The following is a 26753-nucleotide window of genomic DNA, read 5'->3' as shown; positions in this document are numbered from 1 at the left end:
ACTGCAAAGAGAAAGTGATTAGACTTCACACGGAAGGAAAATGTGAAGGTAGTCAGGAAGTGTGCGTATGTGCATTTTCTTTAAAATGAACAGAAACAGAAAACTTGTGAGATTATTTGCCGTCATCCCTAGAAGTTATTCAAATGCATGCTAACTTTATAACCAGTATATAACTTAATTTGCTTTATAGCAAAAAAGTTCATAAAATAATGCTTTTGTTATGGCACTTTCAAATGCCATTTATGCATTTTTTATGAACCTGATTTTTCACTTAATCCTCTTAGAGTTTTAAAAGGTTCTGCACTAAAATGTTACTATCTTTGTTTTTCTATATTTTAGTTTAGGAAGAAAGCAAGTTCATTCTACACTTAATTTTAATTTCCTTTAGAATCTGCAAAGCCTTATCTTTTTCTTTTCTTTTTTTTTATCATTTCTTAGTGACAAAGAAGCCTGCACCGTGGTGGCTGCTACTTTTATAACCTAAGAATGCAGAATTTCTATCTCTAGTCTTTTAAGTGGAGTACTAAATCTACATGCATGGCTTTTAAAATACTCCCCTTTTCTCATTCTTTTTACTTCTTTAAATTTTCTTTACTTGCAGTTGAAAATTTGCCTTGTATTTCCATCTGTAAATTACAGAAATACTTTAAATCTCAATATTTTGATAAGTGAAATTTACATGCTGATTTCGTTTGCAGTACCGTTCTGCATTACATTATTATTCACCTTTGCTCCCTAATGAACCACTTCTAATTAAAGATACTTTTCATAGCTCTGAGAGGACAGTAAGGAACTCCTCTCTTCTCGCAGAAAATGGAACCAGAGAGTTGAATGTGTGGTATGAGAAGTACGCAAGTCAGCTCTATACTAGTTATCAGTCGCTATCGAGAGCCTTTACAGAGTGCTATGAATTTTCCTGTTCTATAAATTCCTCCCTTCGTCCTTTTTTGCCATCCATCCACACCAGAGCATGTTGCCATGGTGCAGTGGATTTACTTGCGGTCCTAAACAGAGTCAAGAAACAGCCCTTGCACGGCCCATTCTATTGTATGATTACTCAGTGATGGAAATAAGCTGTCGATCCTCCAAAGATCCTTGTGAGTTACTGCTGAGAAGGTTGAGTAATTTAAAATTTTTCAACATTTTTTTCTGTTTTTGAAGGGAGGTTATATTTATTTCCCCAAGGCTGCAACAATTTTTTATAAGTTATTTTAATAAGATCTTGTAATAGTAAACCCTTGGCAATCTATAGTGAACAATTTTCAGTAAATATTACTCCACACGACCAAATCATGAAAATAATTTAAAATTGTTTATTTGGAAGCTAACCCTATAATGATTCTCAATTTTCTGCTTTGTGCACGGATGTCACAAAATGCACCTTCCCTTTCATACTGTGGTTACAAAATTTATAGAACAGTATATTTCATCTAAACCTGGCATCTTCCTTTATTGCTTGGATTCGCCACTCATAATGCGAATGGTTTTGAAATTCCCACAGCAAAAACTCATGCTTCCTTGTCTCTCTCAGAAAGACTTATTTCTAGTGCTGACAGGGGAAGCAGCTCCTCGGGGTATGAAGTCCGAATGCACTGCTTACTCCAGACCACTCCTGTAGATAATTCATGCAACTGACATGAATCACACGTAACACCTACTGCCCCTTTGTGCCGGAAATGCCACAGTTTTTGTAGTTGTTGCTGTACAGATAGAAGAATAGGCCCTGAAGTCATCAAGCAGTAATTAATATACTTCAGGAATGAGCTGTCGTATTCGGTAGATGCTAATTAAGAAGGATAGATGGCAGTGATTGAAAAAAGCGTAAACCATTCGGTCAACGCAAGTGAAAGGTCAGGTATTATCTTGGATGCTTTAATCAAGGGTGCTCTGCTTTTTCTTCCTCTCTGTTCTAAATAACCGAAGAAACATGGAAGGAAAGGTCTGCAGGCACTAACTCGGGGGGAAATGATGGATAGTGCGTGCCCTCCAGAAAGGAGGATGTAGTAGATATGGGTCAAAATTTGATTGACCTGACCCCCAATGACGTTGCACTGTGCTCTGCAAAAAAGGCAAAACAAACAAACAAACAAAAACACACAACAAAACACTGGTGCTTTCTGACCATGTCACAGGTCAGCCACATCTTTGTGAGGTGTTTGCATGACTCACAGGAGCAGAGAAGTATGTCGTAGAGAGAACCGCTGCGAAGACTCTAGGCCCAGGAATAAGCCGAAAAGTTAGAAACTGACTAAAGGTCAATTTTTATCTAGTGGGATGCATAATATCTGTGAAATCTAACATGCAAAATGAAAGGAACTTTCCCAAAATGCGGAGTAATAAAATCTAATTCATTTTCACGTCTTTGGGATAGAAAGTAGGAGCCAGAGACATGTTAGTTATCAACTTTAATTCGGCAGTTCCCTTTACTCCTTTGGTTGCATTTGTTTATAGCATCTTTCTCAAATGGTATGTAATGCTACCATTGTATTTCATAGAAAGATTCCTTCATTTCAGTGGCTAATGTTAAAAGAGCTTAAATGGCTGGCCTTTAGTAAAACTACATTGACCAGACAAAACAAAGGCAGTAATTTCCATACAACCAAACTAATGTCTTATTATAGTGCTTGTTATTCTGTCCATGTTGTATACCTAACATTCATAGGTAAGGCTACCCTTAGACAACCGTTCCATGGAATTATATGCCAACATGTGTAATTAGATTCTTAACATGTAAAAGCAGGCATTAAAATGTTTAAATAAATGCAACATAAGAATAAGTAAATAGACTTCAATATTTTCAAATTTGAGTGGCGATCAGATCTTGCGTAGAATTACTTGCATAGAATTAATTGTTGCATGATATTATTTCTCATTTCCACATCTTAGTCAACTCTGGAAAGGACATTGAATTTAAATCAAGTCTGATTTAAGATTGCTGATCCATAGAACGTTCCGCTCTATGAGAAGAAACCCTGATAATGTTGCTAGAAAAAGAAAAAGGAGAATATATAAATAGGTCCTGAGAAAGTTCTTGAAGTTCGAATTCCTTGTGGCTAGGGAAGCAGAGTGTAGAAACACTGTCCTTTAAAATCCTGCCCTTGTTACCTAGTCATAGAGAGAGTTAAGCTATCAGCGACCAAAGCATATACAAGGCTGGACATGCAAATACTCTATCTGGTTTCAGTAATAGCCTTTCATGAAAATGAGAGATTTCTATTTCCAGAAGCTTTCAAAGGAACTGGAATAAGGCTGTAGCCAGTGGGTAGCATTGATGTGGTGTAGTGGTTTATTTTTTTTTTAAACCTGAGTATAACCCATTGATGTTCTTTGGAAAAGAGGTGATAATGTGATTGTGGCTGTATTCATTTGGACAGCATGGGCATAGCTAGAAACATTTTTTTTTCTCAAATAGCCAGTTTACCGAAGACACCACCAGGCACTGCCTTCTTAGCACCAGTTAATGATGTTCTAGTTAAATTGTGACTTGCACAATATCTGTTCCTGCTATTGCTGCCAAGCATATTGCAGATCAAGGAGCCTGTTATGCAACTGTGACTAGAATCTTGGGCCACGTCTCACTGTTTCATCTTGTCCCTTGGGAGTTTTGTTTGGTTCTGTGTGTGTGTGTGTATGTGTGTGTGTGGTGTGTGCGCTCAAATATGATGACTTTTAAGCAGACCAATAATAGACTATGTATCTCCCTTTTACAGCGTGTATCATGAGTCGTACAAGTTCTAATTGCTCCCAGTGTGTGTGTGTGTGTGAGCTTTGGGGGGGAAATACCAGTATACACACACTTTACCTGTGCTTTTTGAGATGGGGGCCCCGCAAGGGGGCCGCTGTGTCCCGCTCTTCAGGTTTTTTGTCCTGTCTTCAGGTTCTTTGTACTCTTGAGACGTCTGGACTTCTTTCCCAAGTCATTTCTGTTTAGCTTTGGCAAGGGTTTTTTTTTTATTGTTCATTGGAGAATATCTCTAATATGAAAATTCTTCATAAGTCAGACACAGTAACCACACAGTTAATCTGTGGCTCACGAAAGGCTGGAAACACTGCCTACTTTTTCCACCCTCCCCTTTTAATCAATTTTATCGCTACTTCCACTTTATTCTGGGAGTCAACACTCATGCAGAAGTACTGTGGCTTATTCATATGTGCAAGGGAAATTATTTTCATTCCTAAAGCATTTCTCCCCCCTCCAATCCTGGATTACATTAAGCAAATATCCCATTTGTGTAAATAAATGTTTAATTAAGCAGAATCGGTAACAATGTCAGAAACAATAAAACGGATGATTTGTCAAGAAATAAACTGCAGGGTATCTGATCCTTTGAAGATAATTGTAAGTTGACTATTTAGAAACATGAACTGAAAAAATATATGTATACGGATCTTGAGTTACAGTCACATAAATTGCTCTGGCATTAGTCGTTTGGAAATTAAAACTCAGAAACAAAAACAGTGCGCTGGTTTGTCACTTCTCATCAGCGAAGTGTTTTAAAACAAGCAGTAGTGCTGATTCGTCGTGGGGAGTTTTCTACAGGCAAGAAAGCTCTCGAAATTGTCAGCCCCGGAGGAGGACGGCTCATTCATTCTTGTTTACGCCGCATGGCGGGACTGCGCCTGGATCGCACCTCTGCCGCAGCAAGGCTACGGAGATTTTCCTTTAACCGAGGAAGAACTTCAGTTATGATCAGCCTGGAGGAAAAATGATTTCACCCCTTGCCTGGGTAGCAGAGAGGTTTAGATGCGCTCCACACGCGCGGGGTTATTTACAGAGCGAGCTAAAAGTAGTGATAAGAAATTTTATGTTCAAGTCTGGTTTCCTGCCCTGTTGAAGTCGGTCTCATTTCCCTGAGTGACCTTGGAGCTTGCCAGCTATCACATTCCATTCTATCCCCCTTCCTGTCTGTTAACATCATTTTCAACGCTGTGCTTCTCCTAGCTTATCCCTCCCCCACCCGCCCTTTTTTTAATACCACTTACTTTCTATCTTGGCTCTCATACACATATATCAGATCAAAACAAAAGTCCAGAATAAATGGGCTTTGTGTATAAAAGGCAAATTAGGAATATTGAAGTGTTTTTTTTTTTTTTGCAAAAGGTCTAATTCCTTTCTTTTAAGAGTTCCTCCCTTCACACCTCTGTACCGCTGATTTCCTAGCAAGACAGCTTTTCTGGAGCAGTTTTTGTCGCAGGACAGGCTGCGCCATGGGGGCCCTGTTTGCCAACTGGCCCACCGCACTCCAGAGCTGCTTTCTTAAAGATGGGATGGGGGGGAGAAAGACGGTACCACTTTATGTGAGGGAATTAAGTAACATTGAATGTAAGTTTTTGTTTTCATAACTTACCCAAATTTTAAATAAATCGGTTCTGGTCATTTCCTTTATGTAAATGACGTTTGGGAGAAATAAGAACTTGGTATGGGAATATCATTCAAAATTTCTTTAAGGAAATTCAAAACTAGCATCCAATACAGGTCTACGATGAGACCTTACTAACCATTACCGTATACGATTACAGTGAGAAAATTGTTTTTATTCCATCCCGAGGAAGGTCTATTAAAGGAGTGCATCATTTCAGAGCAGTTCTCTAGAGACGGACTTTTTTATGGTAAAATGAAGCCATGTAACATAATGCAAATCATACTACCATTACAAAAAGGATTAAAGTTGGAAGAAATCTGTCAAAATATTGTGAGCATTGAGGAATCAAACTTTATGACTTTATTTTTAGAATCTGCAAAGATGTTCCACTGCAGAAATGCCTGCGGGCATTGGTGGGATGGGAGGGGAAAGAACCACACTCCTGAAAGGCCTGTCAATGCAGCCCGCCCCCGCGCCTCTCCCCCACCCATCCCCCCTGGCATCACACTACCGGCTCTCTGTCGCCCCCTAGATCCAAGCCAGCCTCTGTCTAAAAGGGTTCTGGGGCTTCCAGTGCTTCCTAGGACATACGGCCTTTGGAACATGAATTGTTTCTTCTGTTGAAACTAGGTGGTGCTTCATTAGAACCCTTCCTGACTTTGAAGAGTTTACATTAAGGTTTCAGAAAAATTCTGAAGCTCTAAACATTGAGCGAAAGGAAATAAAGCACTGGCCTACATTACCTTTGTTCAGCAGTCCCCTTCTCTGAGTATATTGTGACGGTTTGTGATATTCCAGAATTATGTTGGCGCTGTAACCTTTCAGTCAAACCACTGACACCTTTTTCTTTAACAAATGGAATAGAATCAGCACTGTTGTCTGCTGTTTCTGTTTGCTCGAGGCACACAGGTCTGAATCAATCCAGTTTTCAAAAATGTAAGGAGTCAAGCAGAAGTCATTTAGCCACCCCTTTTCCCTCTGTTCCCCATCGATGGCAGAAACCAGATTATAATTTATAAATTAAACCTAAAACATTGAGGAGGTAACGTAGAGAGAGTTTATGGCTTCAGCATGTTGAGAGATCTGGGTTGAACGCACAAGAGCACTTGAAGATGGTGATGGCCTGCGTTATGAGAGCCCATCTCATGACCTGGAGTCACAAGCGGTGAATCTCCACCCCTGACTGCGGTAAACACCTCAATTATTTTTCCACTTTTAAGATACATGTTTAATTTTTCAACATCACTATACTAGGTATCCAAGACTCCAATTAATTTTCTAAATTATTGCTTTTTATAATGACTGTAATGGGTGTAAGCCTTTCTAATCTAAGATGAAATGAGCCCTGCTGAAGTAGATTTTGTAAATGAGAGCCCGCCGCTTCTCTGTCGTATTCAGTTCTTATGCGTGCAGTAAAAGATCATACCTTTGCATGGAAATTAGGTCTGCTCTAGAGTAACGTTGCAATAGCTCATTTTATTCCCAGATGTTCAAACTTCGTAACGTTACTCAGGATGGTTTATGTATCTTTTCTATTTCATGTATACATGTATTTAATGTGTATATAACGATATATTTTATATGTACTTATGTACGTATAAAATAAATATACATTTTATATGTATTTTATATATGTAGATATAAAACATAAGTTTTATCCATAATTATAAAGCATGTTTATATTAGGCCAGTGGATGTGTATAAGGGAATTCAACAGAGACCCTTTATTTTTGGTACAAATTTAAGGTTTGAGAACTTCAAGGACTTAGAACTCAAAGCTCTACCCTAGTTTCCTTGTGTTTCAGAATCGCTCTTCACCAGCGAAATAAACGCTTTCTTTTGATGGTTTCTTTTGGCCAAGGCAGAGAAAGCCAAATGCATTATAAACTTTATATTGAAAAATTTTAATAATGTATTTAAGCGCACATTTTTGATTCTGAGACTATGTTGAATTGATTCCCAAAAGCATTTAGAATTTTTCTTAAACCCTGGAGAAACGCCTTTTGAAATATTATCCTGATTTACCAACAAAACAGAGTAATTATAATAGGACACATTGTAAAGATTTTTAATTTTCCATTTGTGATCTTATGTTCTTTGGTGGTTTTAGTCTTTAAAACCCCAACTCTAAAGTGAAATTGAAAAGTTCTTAAGAAAAGCAATCTGTTGTTCCAGAGTCTAGGGTGGGAGAGAATAATTACACATAGCTTTTTGATAAACAGTCTAAATTATGCTTCAAAGGACAGATGTGGCTTTAATAATCTGAAACATTTGCATTTTCAGATTAAACTTTGCTTGATTGCATCGTACTTGATATGTATACTTAAATCTATATGTTAAATGTTATACTTTGATATAGCACATCTTGTTTGACTTTGTTCTTATGATCTGACAAGCTTCATTATATAATAAACTAGTTTAAATAAATCTTAAAGACATAAAAGTGTTCCTGACAGTAAGGAAAAATTTAAAGCACACAAATGATATATCGGTTAGATGTTCCAGAGAGAGTCAAAGTTTTTTCATTCAAATCTCTGAACATGTGTTTTGAATAAAGCTGTAAGGCATTTTCCAGTAACCAGTGTTGTATTACAAAAATGAGTAAAGTAAAACAAAAGGAAAACATGTTTCAACATTTTATTCAGTATTGTCACATATTGTTGCACATTTCCTGCTGGAAGTAAATGTGACATTTGTAATGCTAATTTCTCAAAGCTAACCTTTTATATCATATAAAATATCACCGAAAATACTGTGCTCTTGTCAGACAAGCACAAATAATGAGCTACTCTATCAGAGTTCAGATAGATTCCTAATAGTTTGTGTGCCATTATATTACAGCTCTGATAGAAAACCATCATTAGAAGTTTTGAATTTTCCTACTAACCTCTGCCCAGGAATAACCAATGATGTGCCAGTTACGGAACACTTGACCCAGCATCCTAGTGTTTCGTACAGAGCCAAAGCCAGGAAATAATATCACGATAGTTAAATTGATTGCCAAGGTGGACAAAGCATTTGGATGATATGGTGATGTCATGCAAAAAAAAAAAAAAAAGGTGGGGAGGGGGTTATTTAAAGGTAGGACATTCCATGCTCTATTGTTAGGCTTTTACTGTTTTGTTAATTGAAAATTAGTGACTTAGCCAACATCTGAAGTACAAAAAAAATATATCAGGACATCTATTTGGTTATTTTGCTCTCCACAATAAACAGCTGTGAGGCACTAACCATGTAAGAGTAAGAAGCGAAGTAGGAGCATGTGCAAGCAATTTCAGTATTTAAGATGCCAAATGGGGCAGAGAGGCACTTAAAATCAATCTATAAACTAATTTATAGAAAGATGGATATAATTTATTTCATTGTTATATGTATTATGTTATATATTTTATTAAAATATTAGCTTTGGAACAGAGTCTAAAACATGCACTTTGTAAGCAATCATTAATACTACATTTCTGCTTAAGGGACTCTACTTTGCAATATGGAAAACTGAAATTTAATGTTTGAGTTGGGGAATATTCTTTTTCTTACAGTGTTTTATTAAGATGTTTTAAAATTTTAAATTGTTTTAAAATTAAATGGTTTTGAATCATTGATAGCCTTAAATCGATGAAAGACTTGAAATAACCTGCTCTTTTAGCAAAACAGTTAGTTCTTCTAATGAGGGCTTCCATGTTGGCCAGCCCCGGGGATGGATATTTGATTCCATACACTGAGTGTGGTCACCAGCTGGCCAGGCTCCCTGCATCACTCCATGAGGTCCCAAAATCTGACCTCGAAGGTTAGGAGTATTTACGTGAATTCCGTCACTGTTGTGTCTAGGAATTGAGACAGCCAGAATTTATGAGGAGGGTGGCGAAAGACATTGCTTTTCATTTCACTCCTCCTCTGAAGATAAAATAGTTAAATTTCTAAGAAAAGAATATTTCTTTTACTCCACTTTCAAATTGGTTCTACCAAATTTAATTTCAAATCCAACCGTTGTTTTCAGGAGCTTGTCTTCAGTCTGCGTGAGGGAAACCGTGGTTGTTGCCTAGGTTTCTACCAAGGCTTTGAGACAGGTGGCTCCTGTGATTCACCCCCCGCCGAGATAGACCTGTGAATGGTGCTACATGAACGTATCTCGGCAGGCACGCCAAAGTGCCAGTATCATAAGCACTTTTAATCAGATGGTGTTTTGCTTTCACAAAGTTGGTTTATAGAAATCTCACAGCAATAGGAAGAAGAGCAGGTGTTATGCCCTCATTTTATGGACCCTAAGTTGAGGTTCAAAGCAGTTAACCATGTTGTGGTGACATATGAAGACTCCTACATGTAGTCAAATTTTGGTGCAGTTGTGAGGTTAAAATATGACTTTTGGGGAGTGTTCTCTCTGGCTTCATCATGCTGTGTCCCCAGTGCCACTACATTGACTGTTGTCCAGGAAGGTCATTGAATGAATGAACAAACCCTAGAAGCTAGATTGCCCGGCTTTTGTTTCTCACTGTCGACACCATGTGGGATCTACAGGATATGGGTTCTAGCAATTAGGGGACCCCAAAAGTGTGCTGCTTTTCCAGGGCACATGCCTCTGATGGATTTCTGGAGGTGATAAAAATAACTTTTTTTGTAAAATTTTGTTTGTGAATCTAGAATTTAAAAAACAATTTAACATTTATTGTGTACTCAACTTTGTGCCAGATACTCTTCTAAGTATCTTACATGCGTTAATTCCCTTAATGTGAACAGCCCTTCCAGGTGAATCCCCTTGTCCTCTCTCTCTCATAGATGAGATGGCCACTGCGTGGGGAGGTGAATAGTGTGTCGAAGGTCACAATGCAGTAACAGTAGTGCCAACCCCCAGCTTTTGCCCCTTGCATTACACTGCCCCTTGCCACACTATAAATTCCCAGTCTATTATTATACTTTAAGCCATCAAATCAAAGGGGTCATTACTGGTCACAATGACTTTTCTTCACCAGCAGCTCCTAGATTGTCTGCAAAAATCTCTTGGCCGTGCTCTGTAGGCACTGGACTTGTTCAGGAACTGTCTTGCTCCTTGGGGGGTCAGTTGTGGGCATTGTGGAGACTTTGGGAGTGAGATTTTATTTCTTCAGAATACCCTCAATATGAATTTCATTCATTTCCGACTGTTTGTTTTGCTCTTTGGGCACAGGAAAGATACCCATGAAGTGTAGAATAGTAGTTACCTCTTGGGAAGAAGGAAGATATTGGAAACAGGTAAACAGGAGGCTTTCATGCCATTGGTTGTTAGTTTGGTTTATTTGTTTGCGCTTGAGTTGTTTGTTTGCTTTTAAGTCTAGAATTTGTGACATTGTGCTTCCATTATGTTATTGTTATATTTGTATGTTCAAAGTGATTCCTAATTAAAGAAAAATATTTTAAGAACACAAAATAGATCTGGACCTATAGATAATTAATACACATTTTGTGACTCTGGAACTAATGGGTTCAAGAATAAAATATATTCAGGTAGCTTTTAATCATAGGCTGAATTCATAGAATAAAATCACGTTCTATTTTCTACTCTTATAACTGAGGTTTATAAAAATCAGTTATTCAATATGGTTATGAGAAGGAAAACCTCAAAACCATTTTTAACTCAAAAGACCTTTATAAGCCAACTAGATTGAAAACACTTGAGGCACAGAAATACTAATTGACCTGAGAGATGCCACAGAGTTCGTAATTGGTGCAGGTGTTCATTAGTTCGAGAAGCCTTTCTGGAATGCCTACCGTGGGGAAGGAAGCTTACAGGTTGCCGGGGACACATGGACAAATGTGTCCACAAGGGATCCATGGCCTTTAGAGGCAAGGCATCTGGGTAAACAAATAATTATAATACAAACTATTAATTGCCTTAACAAAAGATATAATTGATGGTCTATTATCTGTCCATCTATCTTTCTAACTCTGTCATCTGTCTATCCTCAGTACATATAAAGCATTTAGAACAATGCTTGGGTACATAGAGAGTTCTTAGTAAGTATTACTTGTACGATATGTTGCTATCTGTAATTCCCAGACATTTTTTATTGTATTCTATTTTATAATAAGCAGAGAGAAATCTCCTAGGACTAATTGTTCAACCTTGTCACTCCGAGATGTCTTTGAAACTGTGAAACCTTCCTTGAAGCCCTCAGGCAAAACTAACTAACCCCTATGCTATTGCAGGGCCTTGTAAATATTTCCATAGCTATACTTAATGGCCACGTTTTATTGACAAATTATCTTACTTGGCGTCAACACATTCATCTATGTCAGGCACTGTCTCTAATACGTGTTTACCCAGGGCTTAGGGTGCAGGGTGGGGCAAAAGTGGGTTTACAGTCGTGAGCAAGCAAAACACTGAGTTTGTTCTTGTGTTATTACGTATTAATTATTGTATTATTTTCCACCTGAACAACTGTAAACCTACTTTTGTCCCACCCTGTGTAATAGGTGATCCATAAGTGGTTGGTGGTGGTTTGAATGGATGCAACCTACAAAGGCTTTAAAATGGGGTTGGAGCCCTGGCTGGCGTAGCTCAGTGGACTGAGCGCGGACTGCGAACCAAAGTGTCGCAGGTTCGATTCCCAGCCAGGGTACATGCCTGGGTTGCAGGCCATAACCCCCAGCAACCGCACATTGATGTGTGTGTGTCTCTCTCTCCCCCTCCCTCCCTCCCTCCCTTTCCTCTCTAAAAATAAATAAATAAAATCTTTAAAAAAAATGGGGTTGGAAAGCTGAAGTTTCTAGACCACATGAGCGGCTCCTTCTGTGATTCTGCCACCAACTTGGCACGTTTGCTGTTTAGCAGTAAAGTTCTTTTCTAAAATAATGTTCTTGCCCTATTAAATAGAATTCCTAATGCATTTATTATATAAAAATAAAAGAAAAATAAGTATACTGTAGAAGTTTCATAAGCCCTAGGTATATATAGAAAACACAACTGATATTTGGTTTTTACTCCTGAGAAACTTGAAGTTAAGGTTCAAATATCAACCTTACCCAAGTGGTAGGCATCTCACTGCACTTTCAATAAGATAATTATGTTTTGAATTTGCTATGGTGTTTGTGTGTGGGGTGTGTGATTTTACCTTCTAGATAAACTAAATTAGTACTATTTCAGAAAAGGTAAATTATTTTTTAATCTGCAACCTAATCATAAATTAAACTGCTCAGGTGATTGTATTTAAAATGGGTTATTGGCAGTTTATTCATTTATCAAATACTTATTTAACACCTACTATGTTTTAGGCTGATAGATATATCAGTAAGCAAAAGAGACAGAGGTCCCTCCCTACTCAATATCTTTCTGATAATTTTTAAAAATATTTTATTTATTTATTTTTAGAGAGGGAAGGGAGGGAAACAGAGAGAGAGAGAAACATCAATGTGCGGTTGCTGGGGGTCATGGCATGCACCCCAGGCATGTACCCTGACTGGGAATCAAACCTGCGACACTTTGGTTCACAGCCCTCACTCAATGAACTGAGCTACACCAGCCAGGGCTCTTTCTGATAATTTTTAATCTAATTGTTAATAGGTAGCTAATGCCCTTGACAAGAACTCACTGGTATGTTATAGACTCACACATTACATATTACATAAGAATTACATAGTTTTATATCACATATGTATCATATAAAAAGTCTATATATGATGGCCCACCTTTTTGCACAATTTTCACTTCCTCAGCTGGTCTGCAGAAAAGATGTGGGTATCCGTTTATAATGCAGTATGCTGACAGAATTCTAACCTCAGAGATCGGCGGATAACTTCCGAGGTCTGAATCTGATTACATTCTGCATATGGGAGATGGAGTAGTGTGTAGGGAGTTCACAGTGGAACTCCATTAAAATCAGTGAGAAGTCTGCACACCTAAACACCTGTTCCCAATTCAGAAATTCAGGCAGGCAGTCCCACTTAAAAGATCACTAAGCCAGTAGTCTAATAGTCTTTGGGGATCACCTGACTTTGTCATTCTCTAAACCCATTAGTATAGGTAAGAAAATGACACAGTTCTCTCTGCCTGATGTGATTCAGGGGGAATAGATCCTGTTTGAAGAGTAGCTCGAAACCTAGGTAAGTGGGGAGCTTTCTTAGAAATATCACCTACTGGAACTTTGGGAGATGTAAGCGGTCCTCAAGTATGAATTGTTTAAAAAAGAAAAGGCCACTTTTCAAATTTCCAAAGCCTGTGTACAAAATTCATTTCTAAGCCATGACTCAATGTAATTAATGAGTACATACTTAATTTTGACCAATAACATCACAGTGAACTGAAATCCATTGGGAAGAAGGAAACTTACAAATTAATGAATGCTTTCACTCTCAGTGACTTTTAAGGCTTTTATTTTAGGTTTTCATGGAATATATCTAACTCTTCCCAGAGTGTTTTAAGTTCTTTTCCCTTTTCAGAATTCATCTGTGCTGGTATTTTACCTTACATTGCTCTATTGTCATTGTTGTTTACCATGAAGAAAAAAACAGTAAACATGGTGACATGTAAGCATGGTGACATGTAAGGAAAAAGTTTTCAGGATCTTAACCTATTAACTATTTGCCTATTTACTATAAATTATAAGTTAATTTTACCAATTCTTTGGGTAACCCCAAACTTGGACTTATTTTTGGACAATTAGCTTAAATTAATGTACATACTGGAAAAGTAGAAACCTCCATTAACTATTTTGCATTTTTTAAAAAACTAGCTTATCAATTAATTTAATGGTTTTAGCTTTTATTGTATTTTAAAACTTTATTTAAACATACTTTTTAAAATACTTTTTAATGGGGAATAGTTTTTGGTTCTCCATAAAGGAGTTTAATTGAAAATAAAATTATGGATGTCTATCAATTAGCCAATAGTATGCTCTTTCAAAACAACTTCTCTGACAGTGAAGTTCTATATTTTTATTTTTCCCTGGAGCTGGATATCAAACCAGGTGCTGCCCCAGTAAATGCTGAGTCATTAAATAATTACTCATGTTCTCGGTCATATCTGATTGATTTTCTACAAGTGGATTGTTCAAATCTTAATTGAAGTACTGGAACATCATTTAGTAGAATCACAGCCTGCTGGGAATCAAGGGGCCTTTGATGTGATGCATCCAACCCTGTGTGTTCCCAGGCAGGACCCACTAAGTGCGCTCGGTGATACACGGCAGCTGGCCCTGGGAGCGGATTTGTGCCCGTTTGGTTCACTTCAAATGGTTATTAATAATATAACGCTGTGTTATGGAGACTACTCTGATGACAGCTCCTTTAAATTAGACTACTCACTAAAGAAAAATGTAGATTCAAATCGTCCAAACACCGTTTCATTTACAAAGCAGGGTTTTCTGAGCAACTCAGTAGTGCTTCTATTTTGGGAACACTATAAACAGCCCCAGAACACAACCTCCTGTTAGCTACCAAATCATACCCCCGGGAAGCTCATCTCTGACTGCCTTCCTTCCATTTCCTCCCATCCAGACATTGAACATCAGGGCTGAAAAGGAACTTAAAAATCATGTGACCCCGTGGAGTGCCAATTTTTTTTTTTAATTTAACGCCTCCCCCCTTTTCTGTTGTCTCCTTGTTGCTGCTTAGTCATCAGGACCTAGCAGACTTCCTAAAGGGACTGCAGTTTTTACTTCTCTAATTCACAGCCCATACTTCCCACAAATGTATGTACCTAATGCACCAGCAGGATTACATCATACCCTGCCCCAAACCCTTAACCGTTCTCCTTGCTCGAAGTAATTAAAACCGACTCTTTTACTGAGCCCTTTGGCACTCTTCTCCGACCTCCCATGGGTGCCAATCCCTCATCTTTCCAGCTCTGGCCATCACTAAATTCTTCTGTTGAGCGACCTAGAACACCGCTCACCACTCCCATCTTCATGAATGTGGAATGTGGGCCAGCCTCAGTGGTATTTTAGTTTTATGGGGTTTTTTTTTAAACTTTAAAGTAAAGCTACCTATATTTTAATCAGTCCAAATTAACCTAAATTCTTTGCCTTTTAAAGTAAAGTTACTGTACCCTATCTAATCAGTCAAAATTAACCACTTCCTCTTCTCTGCATCAGTGCTGTTTTGGGTTCACACTGTACTTTCTCTCTGTGGCTCTTTCAGGATAATAGTGTTTTATGCATTTCTCTTTTCTCCACACCAAGTGAATCGTGCATTTTCTCCCCCACTAGAATGAAAGCAAGAATTTGTGTCTCATTTATTCCAGGCTCTGTCCCCAGCTTAAAGGGGAGAGCTCATGGACCCTCAGTAAACTCTTGTTAAATGAGCAAGTTTGCTCATTTCTACTAGATGCTGGATTGCACTGGTTTGAATAGAACTCTTCTTGAAAATATATATTTGTATGTGCTTTATGATTAATATTTTTGTACTTTATGATTAGGATTTTGGTAAGCCCTTCTCTTAGCAAATTTCTTAGTGAATTAAAACCCAAACGATCTAAAATAGTGGAGATTTTATTACATCAAAGAAAGAAGAAATGTGCCCATGCAGTATGGGAGTCATGTATTTTTCGATTATTTCTCTGATTGGGTTGTACCTAAATATACTGAGAAACACTCAAATACTCTGGACAATTTTCCAATGTATACATCTTAAAATGACCTTTGCCAAGGTGATTAGTTTGAACAAGATGTTAAATTCACTTCCTTGCTAAAGTATTTTGTTTCCGTTTCTTAATCCCCAACTGTCATTAATATGTTTCCTGTAAAATACTGTGTAGGAAATGCATCTTAAAAGTTAACAATATCTTATAGGTTAGTTAAATATTTAGAATACAATTCAAGTTCCAGATCTGAGCAAGAATTTAGGAACACAGAGCAATATCAAATCTAAATCATCAAGAAAGGGGCTAAAATTCTGCCCTGGCTGGTGTGATTCAGTGGATTGAGCTCTAACCTGTGAACCAAAGGATCACCGGTTCAATTCCCAGTCAGGACACATGCCTGGGTTGCAGGCCAGGTCCCCAGTGGGGATCTCATGAGAGGCAACCACACATGGATGTTTCTCTCCTTCTCTTTCTCCCTCCCTGCCCCTCTCTCCAAAAATAAATAAATAAATAAATAAATTTTTTTTAAAGAAAGGGGCTAAAATTCTAAAGTAAAGGGTGGGGGCAGGGGAGACCTGAGAAGTTAAATCATAATTCAAGGTTATCTAGACTAAAATAGATGTATACGGAGATTCATCATAGGTTGCCTAATTATTATTTAAAAAATGCAAGTACTTGTAAAAATGCAATATCCATGCAGTGTAAACTGTGAAAGGAAGCATTTTCCTTGTTCAAAAAGAAACTGTATGGCATAGGACAAAAGAATTCTAGCTTTGGAGAAAAAAATAAAAGACCGAGATTTGAAGCTTACTAAGCATATTCTCTAGTCTTTCAAATCTGTTTCAAACTCTAGAAAATTAGTTTAGTTTCACTTATTTAAATTTACCAGTAAAGCCTTAGGGGTCACCCAGGATCCCCCAAACCGCCTTCATGGCATGAGCCACATGGAGCCCCCAAAATTCTATCAGCCCTTCCGCCAGCACCTTCACTTGAACTTCATTATGAGACTGAGCACCCATGCAAGGTTTAAAAATTTGGCTTCACCGATATAAAAAGTTTAAAAACCATAGAAATAATGTAGGAAAGCCAGAAGTTAGCATATATTCGTAAATGCAGCTTTGATTATTGGGCCATATATGCCTAATCTGTGAGAGACACGAACCACCTATTACTAAAGAGGAACCTCACAGGTCACCTGGACAAATGTCTCACAGAGGAGCCGGTCTCATGTGAAATCAGGCCTGGCTGCAGGCATTGCTTACTACAGCCTGAGATTTCATAGCCACATTTCTTTTCCCTTTGTTGCTCTGTGTGCCTAATAACTTACGTTTTTGTAAGAGCATTGAGAACAACCATGAAGAGTATTATGTGCTTTAAAGTACGAGAAGAGTAATGTGGAAATACCAACAGACCCTTTTCATTGTTCAGGCTGGGAGCAGAGTCTCAAGCCCCATGTAAACACAAAGAACGTGGAGGAAATGATGGTGTTTAATTTGATCAAGATATTATAAGTGTTCTTAAAAAGAAAAACAAAATTCACATACTATCTGGAAGCCTAAAGTTTATAGAGACCTCACTTATATCCCCCCCAACAATCTAATGGATTATTGTGAGAAGTTTCGGGAATGGGAATTTCTCTTTAAAGTATACAGAGTTTTAAGGTGAAATGTTTGTGTTATTATGATTTACATTTCATGCCTTCATTGAGAAAGAAGGAATTCTTAATGTCCTTACATTCTGTTATATAGAATTCTGCTTTGAAAATATTCTCTTTTTCAGCATGATCCTGTGAATTTTATGAAAATGACAAAGTGGAATTTAATTCAGCAAGTTTTCAACCCATAAAGTTAATTAGTGAGGAGTGCTACAGGATTTACAAATAATTCAACCCATCAGAATACAGTAATAATAATATCACTGTTGACTACAGAAGATTGAAATTAATCAAGCATCGGTATCTGGGGCTCTGAGAAAAATATTAAGTAATAGAGCACTCTGTCATTGCAGTAGCGTGAATGCTGATGAAAGAACTGGTGGTTAGAATTCTCTTGTGGAATTAAATATGTCAAAACAACTTATACACAGTGGAGCTTACTTTGCATAAAAGCCAAAAAAACTTGAAAAACTCAGAAGACAATCATAGCATGGAAGTACAGTAGTAAAAGTGGAATAATTTAAAACATTACTAGAAAACTTACTGGAATTTGCTTAGGCCAGCCAATTTGAATGGTTGTATCCAGGGTGATATTCAAAATATTGAATAGCCAGCATGGCAGGCCCTGAGCAGCCCAGCAGACATGCAGCGTGGTGTAGCTCAGTCCAGCATGTGCACACACTCAAAATTGTGGGGGTGGAAGGTTTAAAAGTAGGTAAGTGGACCCCAATGTCTTGTAGACTCCAGGATACCTTCATATAACTCCAGGCCTAAGGATAAAGCCCAAGCATTTATTTACTTTTTAGTAGTAACCAAGGTGATACTAATAAATAAAAGTCTGGAAACCCCTGGATTCCATACCCTAGTTCAGTTTAACTCCAGTTGAATGGCCCCATGAATACATTCCCTTGCAAATAAAGAATTCTCTCATCCCGGGCTTCAGGTGTGTTCATGTGGGTAGGGCCAAATGCGTAAATCACAGGAAAATGAATCCCAGTGCAAACTGCAAACCATAGTATTATCTAGTCAAATTCATCCAAATCCATTGCCTGTTTATAGTTTGGGTTGTTTAGAAATTGGCAGGCAGTCTTTTATAATTGTAACTGCAGTAGGTACATGACTCCTAGCAGGTGTTTTGAAAAGCGTGCTCATGTTAATGTCTCTGGTAGTTATTGTGGATGGAATTGATGCCACTTTCCCAGGAGGCCAAGCCAACAGCGTGGGTCACATTTTGAACCAGCTTTCCACGTTATCGAAGATGCACAATGAAGGATGGGCAGGCGGGGGTAGGGCAGGTTCACGGTGATGTGTACACACACCCACACTCACAGAGACACACACGCAAATACAGGTGTTTCTGTTAGTGAAACTGGGAAGTCAGTCTGAATCGGTGGAGGGAGTATTTATTTGGTTGATTTTGTTTTTGTGTTTTGCCGATTCACAGTGAACTGACGTGACTGTACCCATCGTTTAGGTTCGGGAATTGCAGGTGAAGGACATACAAAGTTATACGATTGCTGATACTACTTTCCAAACACCCACTGAGCTTTTTTTGGTTTCATTTTGTTTTATGTTAGCCTAGGTTTATTAAAAATGTATTTCCGTACTGATCTGTCTAGAGCGTTATTAATGGTGATGCGACATTTTATATGTCAGGCTCTTGAAATGATTTAGGTAAAAGAGGCATTAGTTTCCTCAGTTTCAACTAAAATGATAAATTCTTATGTTACATCTGTGTTCAAGGAAATGCCACGAATATTATTTCATTCATATAAATACTTGTCAGGTGACTGCTTAATTTTACAGGCATCTGAGCCTCATCCAAGCATGCCAAGGCCATGGTCTCTGGAAGTCCCTTTGTATTTCAGTCTGTGGCATCAAACAAGGCTTTTTCCCTCTCCACAAAAAAAAAAAAAAACACAAAACAGCAGTTTGAATGTTATCACATCAAAGGGAAAAAGATGCCATTGTCTGTAAACTGTCTTAGAACCATCTGCATAAATCAATTACGGGGCAGAATTAATTCGTGGTACCATTTCTATAAAACGGAGGACCCTTCCCCCATTTCCTTCTCAGAAATGTAAATATATACTGTATAATATATATTTTTTTTTGTTTGGTGAAAAGATACCAGTAAAGTGATAACATCTGGCTGGAGCAAAACGCTGCCAGCTAAGGAATGGTTTCCTCTCTGCGGGTCTGACCAGAGTCTGATGTTGTGCAGATGTTCAGCCAGGCCTGACTGTAAAAGTTATAAACATTGTCATAACATTGTTCGACTTCTCTAGTATTTCCTGTCTTCTGCTTAGCACTTTATTACTAAGTCTGGCCGGCCGCCAAGTGAAATGCAGGGAGTTAGGGCCTCTGGCTTGAAATTTAAAACAAGTCCAGAATTCATTGGGTTTAATTTGATATGCGAACTCTGATAACTCACACTTGTTAAAATAAAGCCGCTTACCATTCAAGTTAGATTTACACAGCTTTGAGAGAACATGGGAGACGAAGAGGAAAACACATTTCTCAAAACTTTAATATTGGCTTTTTAGCTCTTGGTTTGAGAGCCGGGGGTGGGGGAGGGAGAGGGGTCCTGCGCGGGGAACAGCTGATTCAGAGGCTGGACAGCTTACAGCAAACTTGTGTTCATTTCCTGTATTAGATGCAGTTCCCTGGGCACAGAATGGGCCTTTCTTTCAACACTTCTGAGCACGTTCTTTCTCTTGGCTCATTTTCAGATTAGAAAGGCCACATGAGGCTCGTTGCCTATACATCATAACAAAACGGTGAGGTGAAAACAAACGAACGATACACCAGCAGGCTGGTTTTCTGCACGGGGCATCTTGAGCCAGGGTGGTGCGGGAACGTCACCGAAGCACCAGCGTGGAGACACGTTAGCCCGATTTTCCCTGTAATGTATACATGATTGATTGGCAATTTTTGGACCACAGGCTGTGGTTAGGATTACATCAATCAGGAAGCAGTACCTCTGGAGGGACTTCCTTTAAATGATCTAGTGTTTACGGGCGAAAGTGGTTGCATTTTTTGCTGTCTGTTTCTTTCACGTGTCCATCAGTTCCATTCGTGTTTGACATGTGGGATCAGTGCCTGAGATGGGTCCCTTTTTCCTCCTTTTATCCCCTTTCATCATTTCAAGTATCATTTAAAATGCAAGATGGTACACCCACCACAGTGCCTGGTACATAGAAGGCACCAATGGAAAAAGAATGAATTTCGAATGGAGGAGCAAAGAGTGGGGAACAGGAATACATTGAAATGTGCGTGCAACCGAAATTGGATTTTATGCTATTCAGAAGTTCTTGGGATGACTTTGTGAATTAACAGCCAGCCCAAGAAGATCGTCACTGACCTAAATAGAGCACTGCACATGTAACTATATCAATTAACATCAATGTAGCTTTTAACTTCCTTGTGTGATTATACTACATTGTATAGTCCTTGTAAATAGGATTTAAACACGTGAAAGAGGGTGGGCCAGAGGAGGAATTTGCTGGCTGCTGATGGCCATCGGTTGTCGACTTATACCCACCACATTTTTATATCCTTCTGGGGCAAGAGGAAAAGCTTCATCTGGAATGTGCCATCAGAAGTCTGATGGCGATCTGGTTTTGTGGGTTTTCGTATGGTTTTGAACACATATAACTAGTAGGGTTTCCCAAAGGGATGCATTACGGATCTATGAAATTTTTGTAAGGTGCGAACACTAGAAAACTGTCCCGAGGCTCCGCTGTTAATTTGTTTTTATTGAGGGGGAGGCAAGACTGGGGCACATGTGTGTGCGACCACTTTTCACTGCCCTGTTGTCCCGTGTGTCGTTGGTGCTCAGGGCTGCGTAGGTGACACGGGAGTTAGAGTTCCTAACTCCAGAGGGGAGAGAAGTTCCCGACACAGATCTCCCAGGCCACAGGATTCTAAACTTACAGCACCACAGGTAGAAAAGAGCCAGGTGTGTGCTGTTTCTTCAAGTTCAGGGTTAACAGTTGCTTTTAAAAGAGGCAAAGATTGTCCCTTCAGGGATCATTTCTAGAGTTTGTTGCTAAGAGAGGCAGAGCATTGGCTGATGATTTGGCGTTAGGGGTCTTCACAAAGTCGTTGGCGCTTCATTGTATTACCTAGTTTTTGGAAATGGAATGTCAGGCATTTGGAAGTCAAATCGCATGAAGAATGAAAAGCATGTTCAAAGCATTGAAGATGGCCGGTGAGGCCTGGGCCACGCAGAGCAGGTCCGGCGGACACGGCAGGGCTCTGAATACTGGCCGTCGAATCGCGTTGGGTGTGGAGTTCCGTCTCGGGCTCCCCATCCCGGTCAGAGCACATGTTTCCCAGGCTCTGTATGTAGGTGGGTGCGCAAAACAGATTTCAGCAACAACTCAACAGATTTATGATCAGATTTTTGTTAGAAAACTTTGAAATTGCACTCCTCAGATTTCTCCACTGTACACAGCCCAGGAGCTCTCTCTGTCCCCGGCATGCTTGTGTCTAATTCATCACATTGCTATTTCTCTGGGTTTTGTTTTGCTGTTTTTTTTTTTCCACACAAGAGATTTCTTCACTTTTTTCCCCTTCCAATTGTTGTGGTGTGCAATCTCTCTAAATTGCATATGACTTTGGCATCTTCCAGTGAAGGCAGCATGCATTTTAAAGTGTTATGTGTGAAGCTCAAAGTATTTCCTGTTATTTGGGAATGCTGCTTGGACCATTCGCTTTCTTCCAACAGCCTGATGGGAATCCAGCATTAATTAGGCATGCCTTTATTGGAATGATTGAGTTAAACAGCTCGTTGGTACTTACCAATCTACCTCTTAAGTAGGCAGATAAGAAAACCTCACTGAAACTTGACGCTCTTCCTCTCCGGTAGATTGTTACCAAACGAAGAGGTAGCCAAGGACACAGGCGAGAAATCGTGAACTCTCTGTGTGGGACTAATGGGTCACTAGCTGGCTGCCGGATTAGTCAGAAAGAGCCTTCTGCTGTCAGAATCAGCATTCCTCAGACAGTTGCAGAAGCGCTGAAGCCTTGGATTTGTTTGCAATGAGAGATTTGCTGTGGATTTTTAACAAGACTGCAGTGTGTGTGCCATGCTTAGTAAATATTGGCCTTCGGGGTATTTTTCAGTCGTGCTGAACGAACTGTTGGTTTCCCCGAACTGCAACGCTGCAGAGCATCCATTTTCCTGATTCTGTTGCCATTCCGATTGCATCATCGGTCTTGCAGTGCAAAAAAGCAAAATGAAATTGAACAATCATCTTTAGAGACCTGGAAAAGTGATCTGGGGGGGAAAAGAAAGATACCTGTGGTTATATTAAACGAATGGGCCTAGAAAGAATGCATGGAAGTACTGAATAGTTGAATTGTTTAAAGAAATTGAAACATTTTGATTTCTTTAGAATGGAGAAATTTAATAATATCTTAAGTATTATGAATAATGGAATCAAATACAATTACCTTCTCTGATATTGTAAGTTGAACGTACCTTTTAAATTTTACTAAAATTTATCTTATAACAAGTAAATTTATCAGAAATAACCACAGTAGAATGTACGTGGTGAGGCTTCTGGGGGGGAAAAAGTGACCCTGTCACCAAATGTTTTCTTTTTTTTTTTTAATGCATTCCCATCCTGTTTTTCCTAGAGCACGTGAGTCTGTATTGCCCGATGTGTTCTACTCAAGGATTACTTGACATTTTAAAATTACTATTAAAATTCACTTTCAAATGCTGAGCAACAGAGTTCCTATACTTGGTTTCTAAGGAGGAATTTTAGCAGTGAGCACAATTATGTCAGGGGCAAATTAGCCTGGGGTATCCAAGTGTTACCGCTGTTTAACGGTGAGGAGGTCCACAAAAAGTCGTCTAGTGAATTAGTGTGCTTTTACACGCCCTACGTTCTTCCAGAAAATGGCCAACCTTCATGTAGTGAACACTTAAAGTGTAGGACCTAAACCCTCAACATCGTGACGAAGTTGGGGGTGAAGAGAGGTGTTTAAGGTCTTTGTTCTGCCGCCGATGGAGAGACACCTATTTGAGCCTGGATGTGAGGGGCTTTCTCTGGCCTTGTGCGTGGCAGAAGGGCCGGGAAGAGGGTAGTTCTCCATATGTTGTCCATTTGGCTGTCAGCGCTCGTTCTGACAGGAGAGAACAGGGTCTGGAGTGACTGCTAGTCTGTCTTAAAGTATGGTAATGAGGCTAATTAGGAGAGATGAGAGCTGAGCTAGATTTGTGAAGGCAATTATCCGTATAGCTTTTGTGCCACGCTTTATCTTTATCAGATTCCTCTTCTCTAATTTTGTCATTTCTCAGACATCACAAGAATAATGAAAACGTCTAAAGCAATATGAGCAGTGGGGTTGGGAGAAAAGAATAAAATACACTAATGAAATTCGGTGAACCTGCTTTCTGTTTGGACAGATCTTGAAATAAAGACGGGGAGCATGGCAAAAGGTGGTTCTTCCTGGTATTGTTGTTGTTTAGTTTACAGGAATGAAAATTAATTGCGCTTTATTATAACGAGTCTGTGCTATATGTCTTCTTGGGTAAGTGAAGAGTACTTTGCTTTGTTCTTATATGTTAATCATTGTGCCTCTTCAGTAATTTAGTGTACTTGAAAGGGAGAGACATCAGAGGCTTACAAAGCAAGCATAAAATGTATTCTCTTTTATGTGATTTAGAAAGTCAAGACATTTTAGTCTAGTTTTTCGAAGGCTTAATACATTTGAACTTTGACAACAATCATGAAAGTAAACAAATGGACTCAGCTTTATACAGGGCTTTCATAGTAGGTGATGCTGAACCTAAGTTTTGTTCTTAAGGATTTAATTATAAAAGTTAGCAGTTAAAACTACTTGTATTTTTTGTAAACCTGGTGCATCATTTTTGAATCGTGCTAGTGATGTTTCTTCTGAGATATATGAACTGTGACATTCTAAGAACATCACATTGTTTTAAAGTATAATTGTAATTGTAACCACACCCCTAAAAGAACTTGGAGTTGTGTATGACTACAATAAAGACAGAAAGGGTCGGTGTAATCCATTAGGAAACCAAACTGAGTTTGAGTGGTAACTGGTTGTGCTCACATTTTATATCTACACATAACTTTTCAATCATTTCAGCATATTTTATTGTAATTTTTATTAATTCTGCCTTTCATACAAAAGTTTATTAGCCTATCTGCTTAAGGGCATAAATGAGTTATTCATTTTTAAAATTTTTTTTTGGTTTGTAGAATTAATTTTAAAATCATATAAACTGAGACCAACACATAGGTGGAAAATCAGTTCAAATTGCTAAACAATTTTCCTACATGCAAAATTCCATTACCTTCAAGTAATAATTCAGTAGCAAATTGGGGAAACTGCGTGTTGTCTCACGTTGTGGTAATCATGAGACTAAGATACTTGGGTGCAAGTGTGGGACAAAGGGGTGGGAAGAACTTGTAGCAGAAGCCAGAACATCATAGTCCAGCCGGAGCGAAAAGACCAAGGTACTCCAACTTAAACTGGTCTACGAATCACTAGGGAGCCTTGTTAAAAGTACAGATCTGGGGACCTCGTAACAAGTGATTCTGATCCAGTGAGTCCTCAGTGGAACAAGACAAACCCCACATTTTTGAACAAGTGCTCCCGGATGAGTCTGATGCCTGCTGTGTGTGGACCCCACCTTGAGAAACGCCATTCTAGATCAAGAGAGCTTCCATCCCAAATACCAGAATGTCAGAGCCAGGCTCAGTGCTAAGAGCAGAAAAGTGCCCTGAACTGGTGACCTCAGAAGCCACAGTCTGTTAGGCCAAACTACATGAAATGGCCACCATCTTCATGTCCATCATCTATAAATTAGTTCTAGCAGCTGGGGATTCTAGAATGGCCCTGGACAGAGAACGCAGACCGGGGCTGACCTTGGGAGGCTGCACGCACATTAGGGTCTGAAAAACATGAGTGATCAGAAACCACGCTGCGCGTGAGGAACCAAGAATTTCAGAGGAGAAAAAAAAAACAGGAAGCGAAATTGATGCAAGATTCTTGCTCCTAACTGAAGCAGCCTTCTGCCTCGGGCTGGGGTCACTTTCCCGGTTGTTTTTGAAACAGGAACCAATCTCAGTACAGCCAGACTGGGTCCTGCAGGTGGAAGCAGGTAATTGGAAGCAGCTGGTGCAGGTGAACAGCGTGAGATTGGGGGGGAAAGCAGCCATTTTGGGATCTGAGAGGAAACAAAGCCTTTTCTTGGGTGGGGGAAGCAAAGAGTAATAAACATACACTTGTAACTTACACAGGGCACATTGCTTTTTATGTAACTGATGTTTCTCAAATAGCTTGGAAATGCTTGCCTGAGGGTTTGAAGCATTCTCACTCTGCACATCCTCACGTTTTGTATGAGCTCTATAAAGAAACACTTTGCAAAGTCAAAGCAAGCTGCCACCCATATACCTACACCCGACCTATCGCAAAATCCAAAAGGTGTACCATCCAGATTGTTATTTTACAGTACTTATATTCAAAATCAGAATTGAACACTAATCAGTATTCGGAAAGAAAAGAATTATGCACAAAAGAATTGTATTTACTTCATGGGAAAACCATCATGATAAATAGATGCATCATATCTTTTTCCATCTTTTTGTAAATGTAGCCATGAGTAAAATTACGGTTAATGACATGTTGCACTTTATATTAAAACCCTCATGTATTAATATTCATAGGTAACTTTTTAAAAAATTTGTAGTGGTAATTCAACAATAATGTATTATTTTTAGTAACTTGGGGGGGAGGGGTTAATTCCATCTGTCCTTACTGACATTTTTGCCTTTTGTTCAAGCAGTATTTTGAAGAAAAATATCTTTCAGTTAAATTTGTGGTCTTGTTTTCTTAAGTTTATCAAACAAGCCATTTAAGTCTTCTAATTCTTTACTTAATTCTAATTCAGTAATTCTTTACTGAACTAAGTTTTCCTGAGCAATTAGAAGTCAATAGTTTCCTGCCTCCTAGAATTCACAATCTGATACAGTAACAAACACTTGATTTCTTTAGCAGCTTGTTTTGTTGCTTCCTTAAGTGAGGGAGCAATTTAGTTCCAACATCCCTGGACCAACTTAAAGAGAAATATGATTTCAGATGCATAATGAGAGTAGGGGGAAATAGTTCATTGAGACTCACTACCGGGAGGTTTGGTGAGTGCCGCAGA

The 26753-nt window shown here is 38.8% G+C and overlaps 1 protein-coding gene and 1 long non-coding RNA gene across 7 annotated transcripts in view; both read left to right on the top strand.

The window, feature by feature from the left end:
* TRPS1 (transcriptional repressor GATA binding 1) overlaps positions 1-26753 on the top strand; it is a 236735-nt gene that overhangs the window by 175495 nt on the left and 34487 nt on the right. The window lies entirely within an intron of this gene.
* LOC118501768 lies at positions 1134-16693 on the top strand. Its single transcript, XR_004904423.1, has 3 exons — positions 1134-3757; positions 4002-4006; positions 16681-16693. It is a non-coding gene; the product is annotated as an uncharacterized LOC118501768 (long non-coding RNA).

Source organism: Phyllostomus discolor, chromosome 7 (assembly GCF_004126475.2).
Source record: "Phyllostomus discolor isolate MPI-MPIP mPhyDis1 chromosome 7, mPhyDis1.pri.v3, whole genome shotgun sequence".
NCBI classification, from domain to species: domain Eukaryota; kingdom Metazoa; phylum Chordata; class Mammalia; order Chiroptera; family Phyllostomidae; genus Phyllostomus; species Phyllostomus discolor.
The sequence above is the reverse complement of the archived record's forward strand: the minus strand, read 5'-3'. Positions and strand labels throughout refer to the sequence as shown.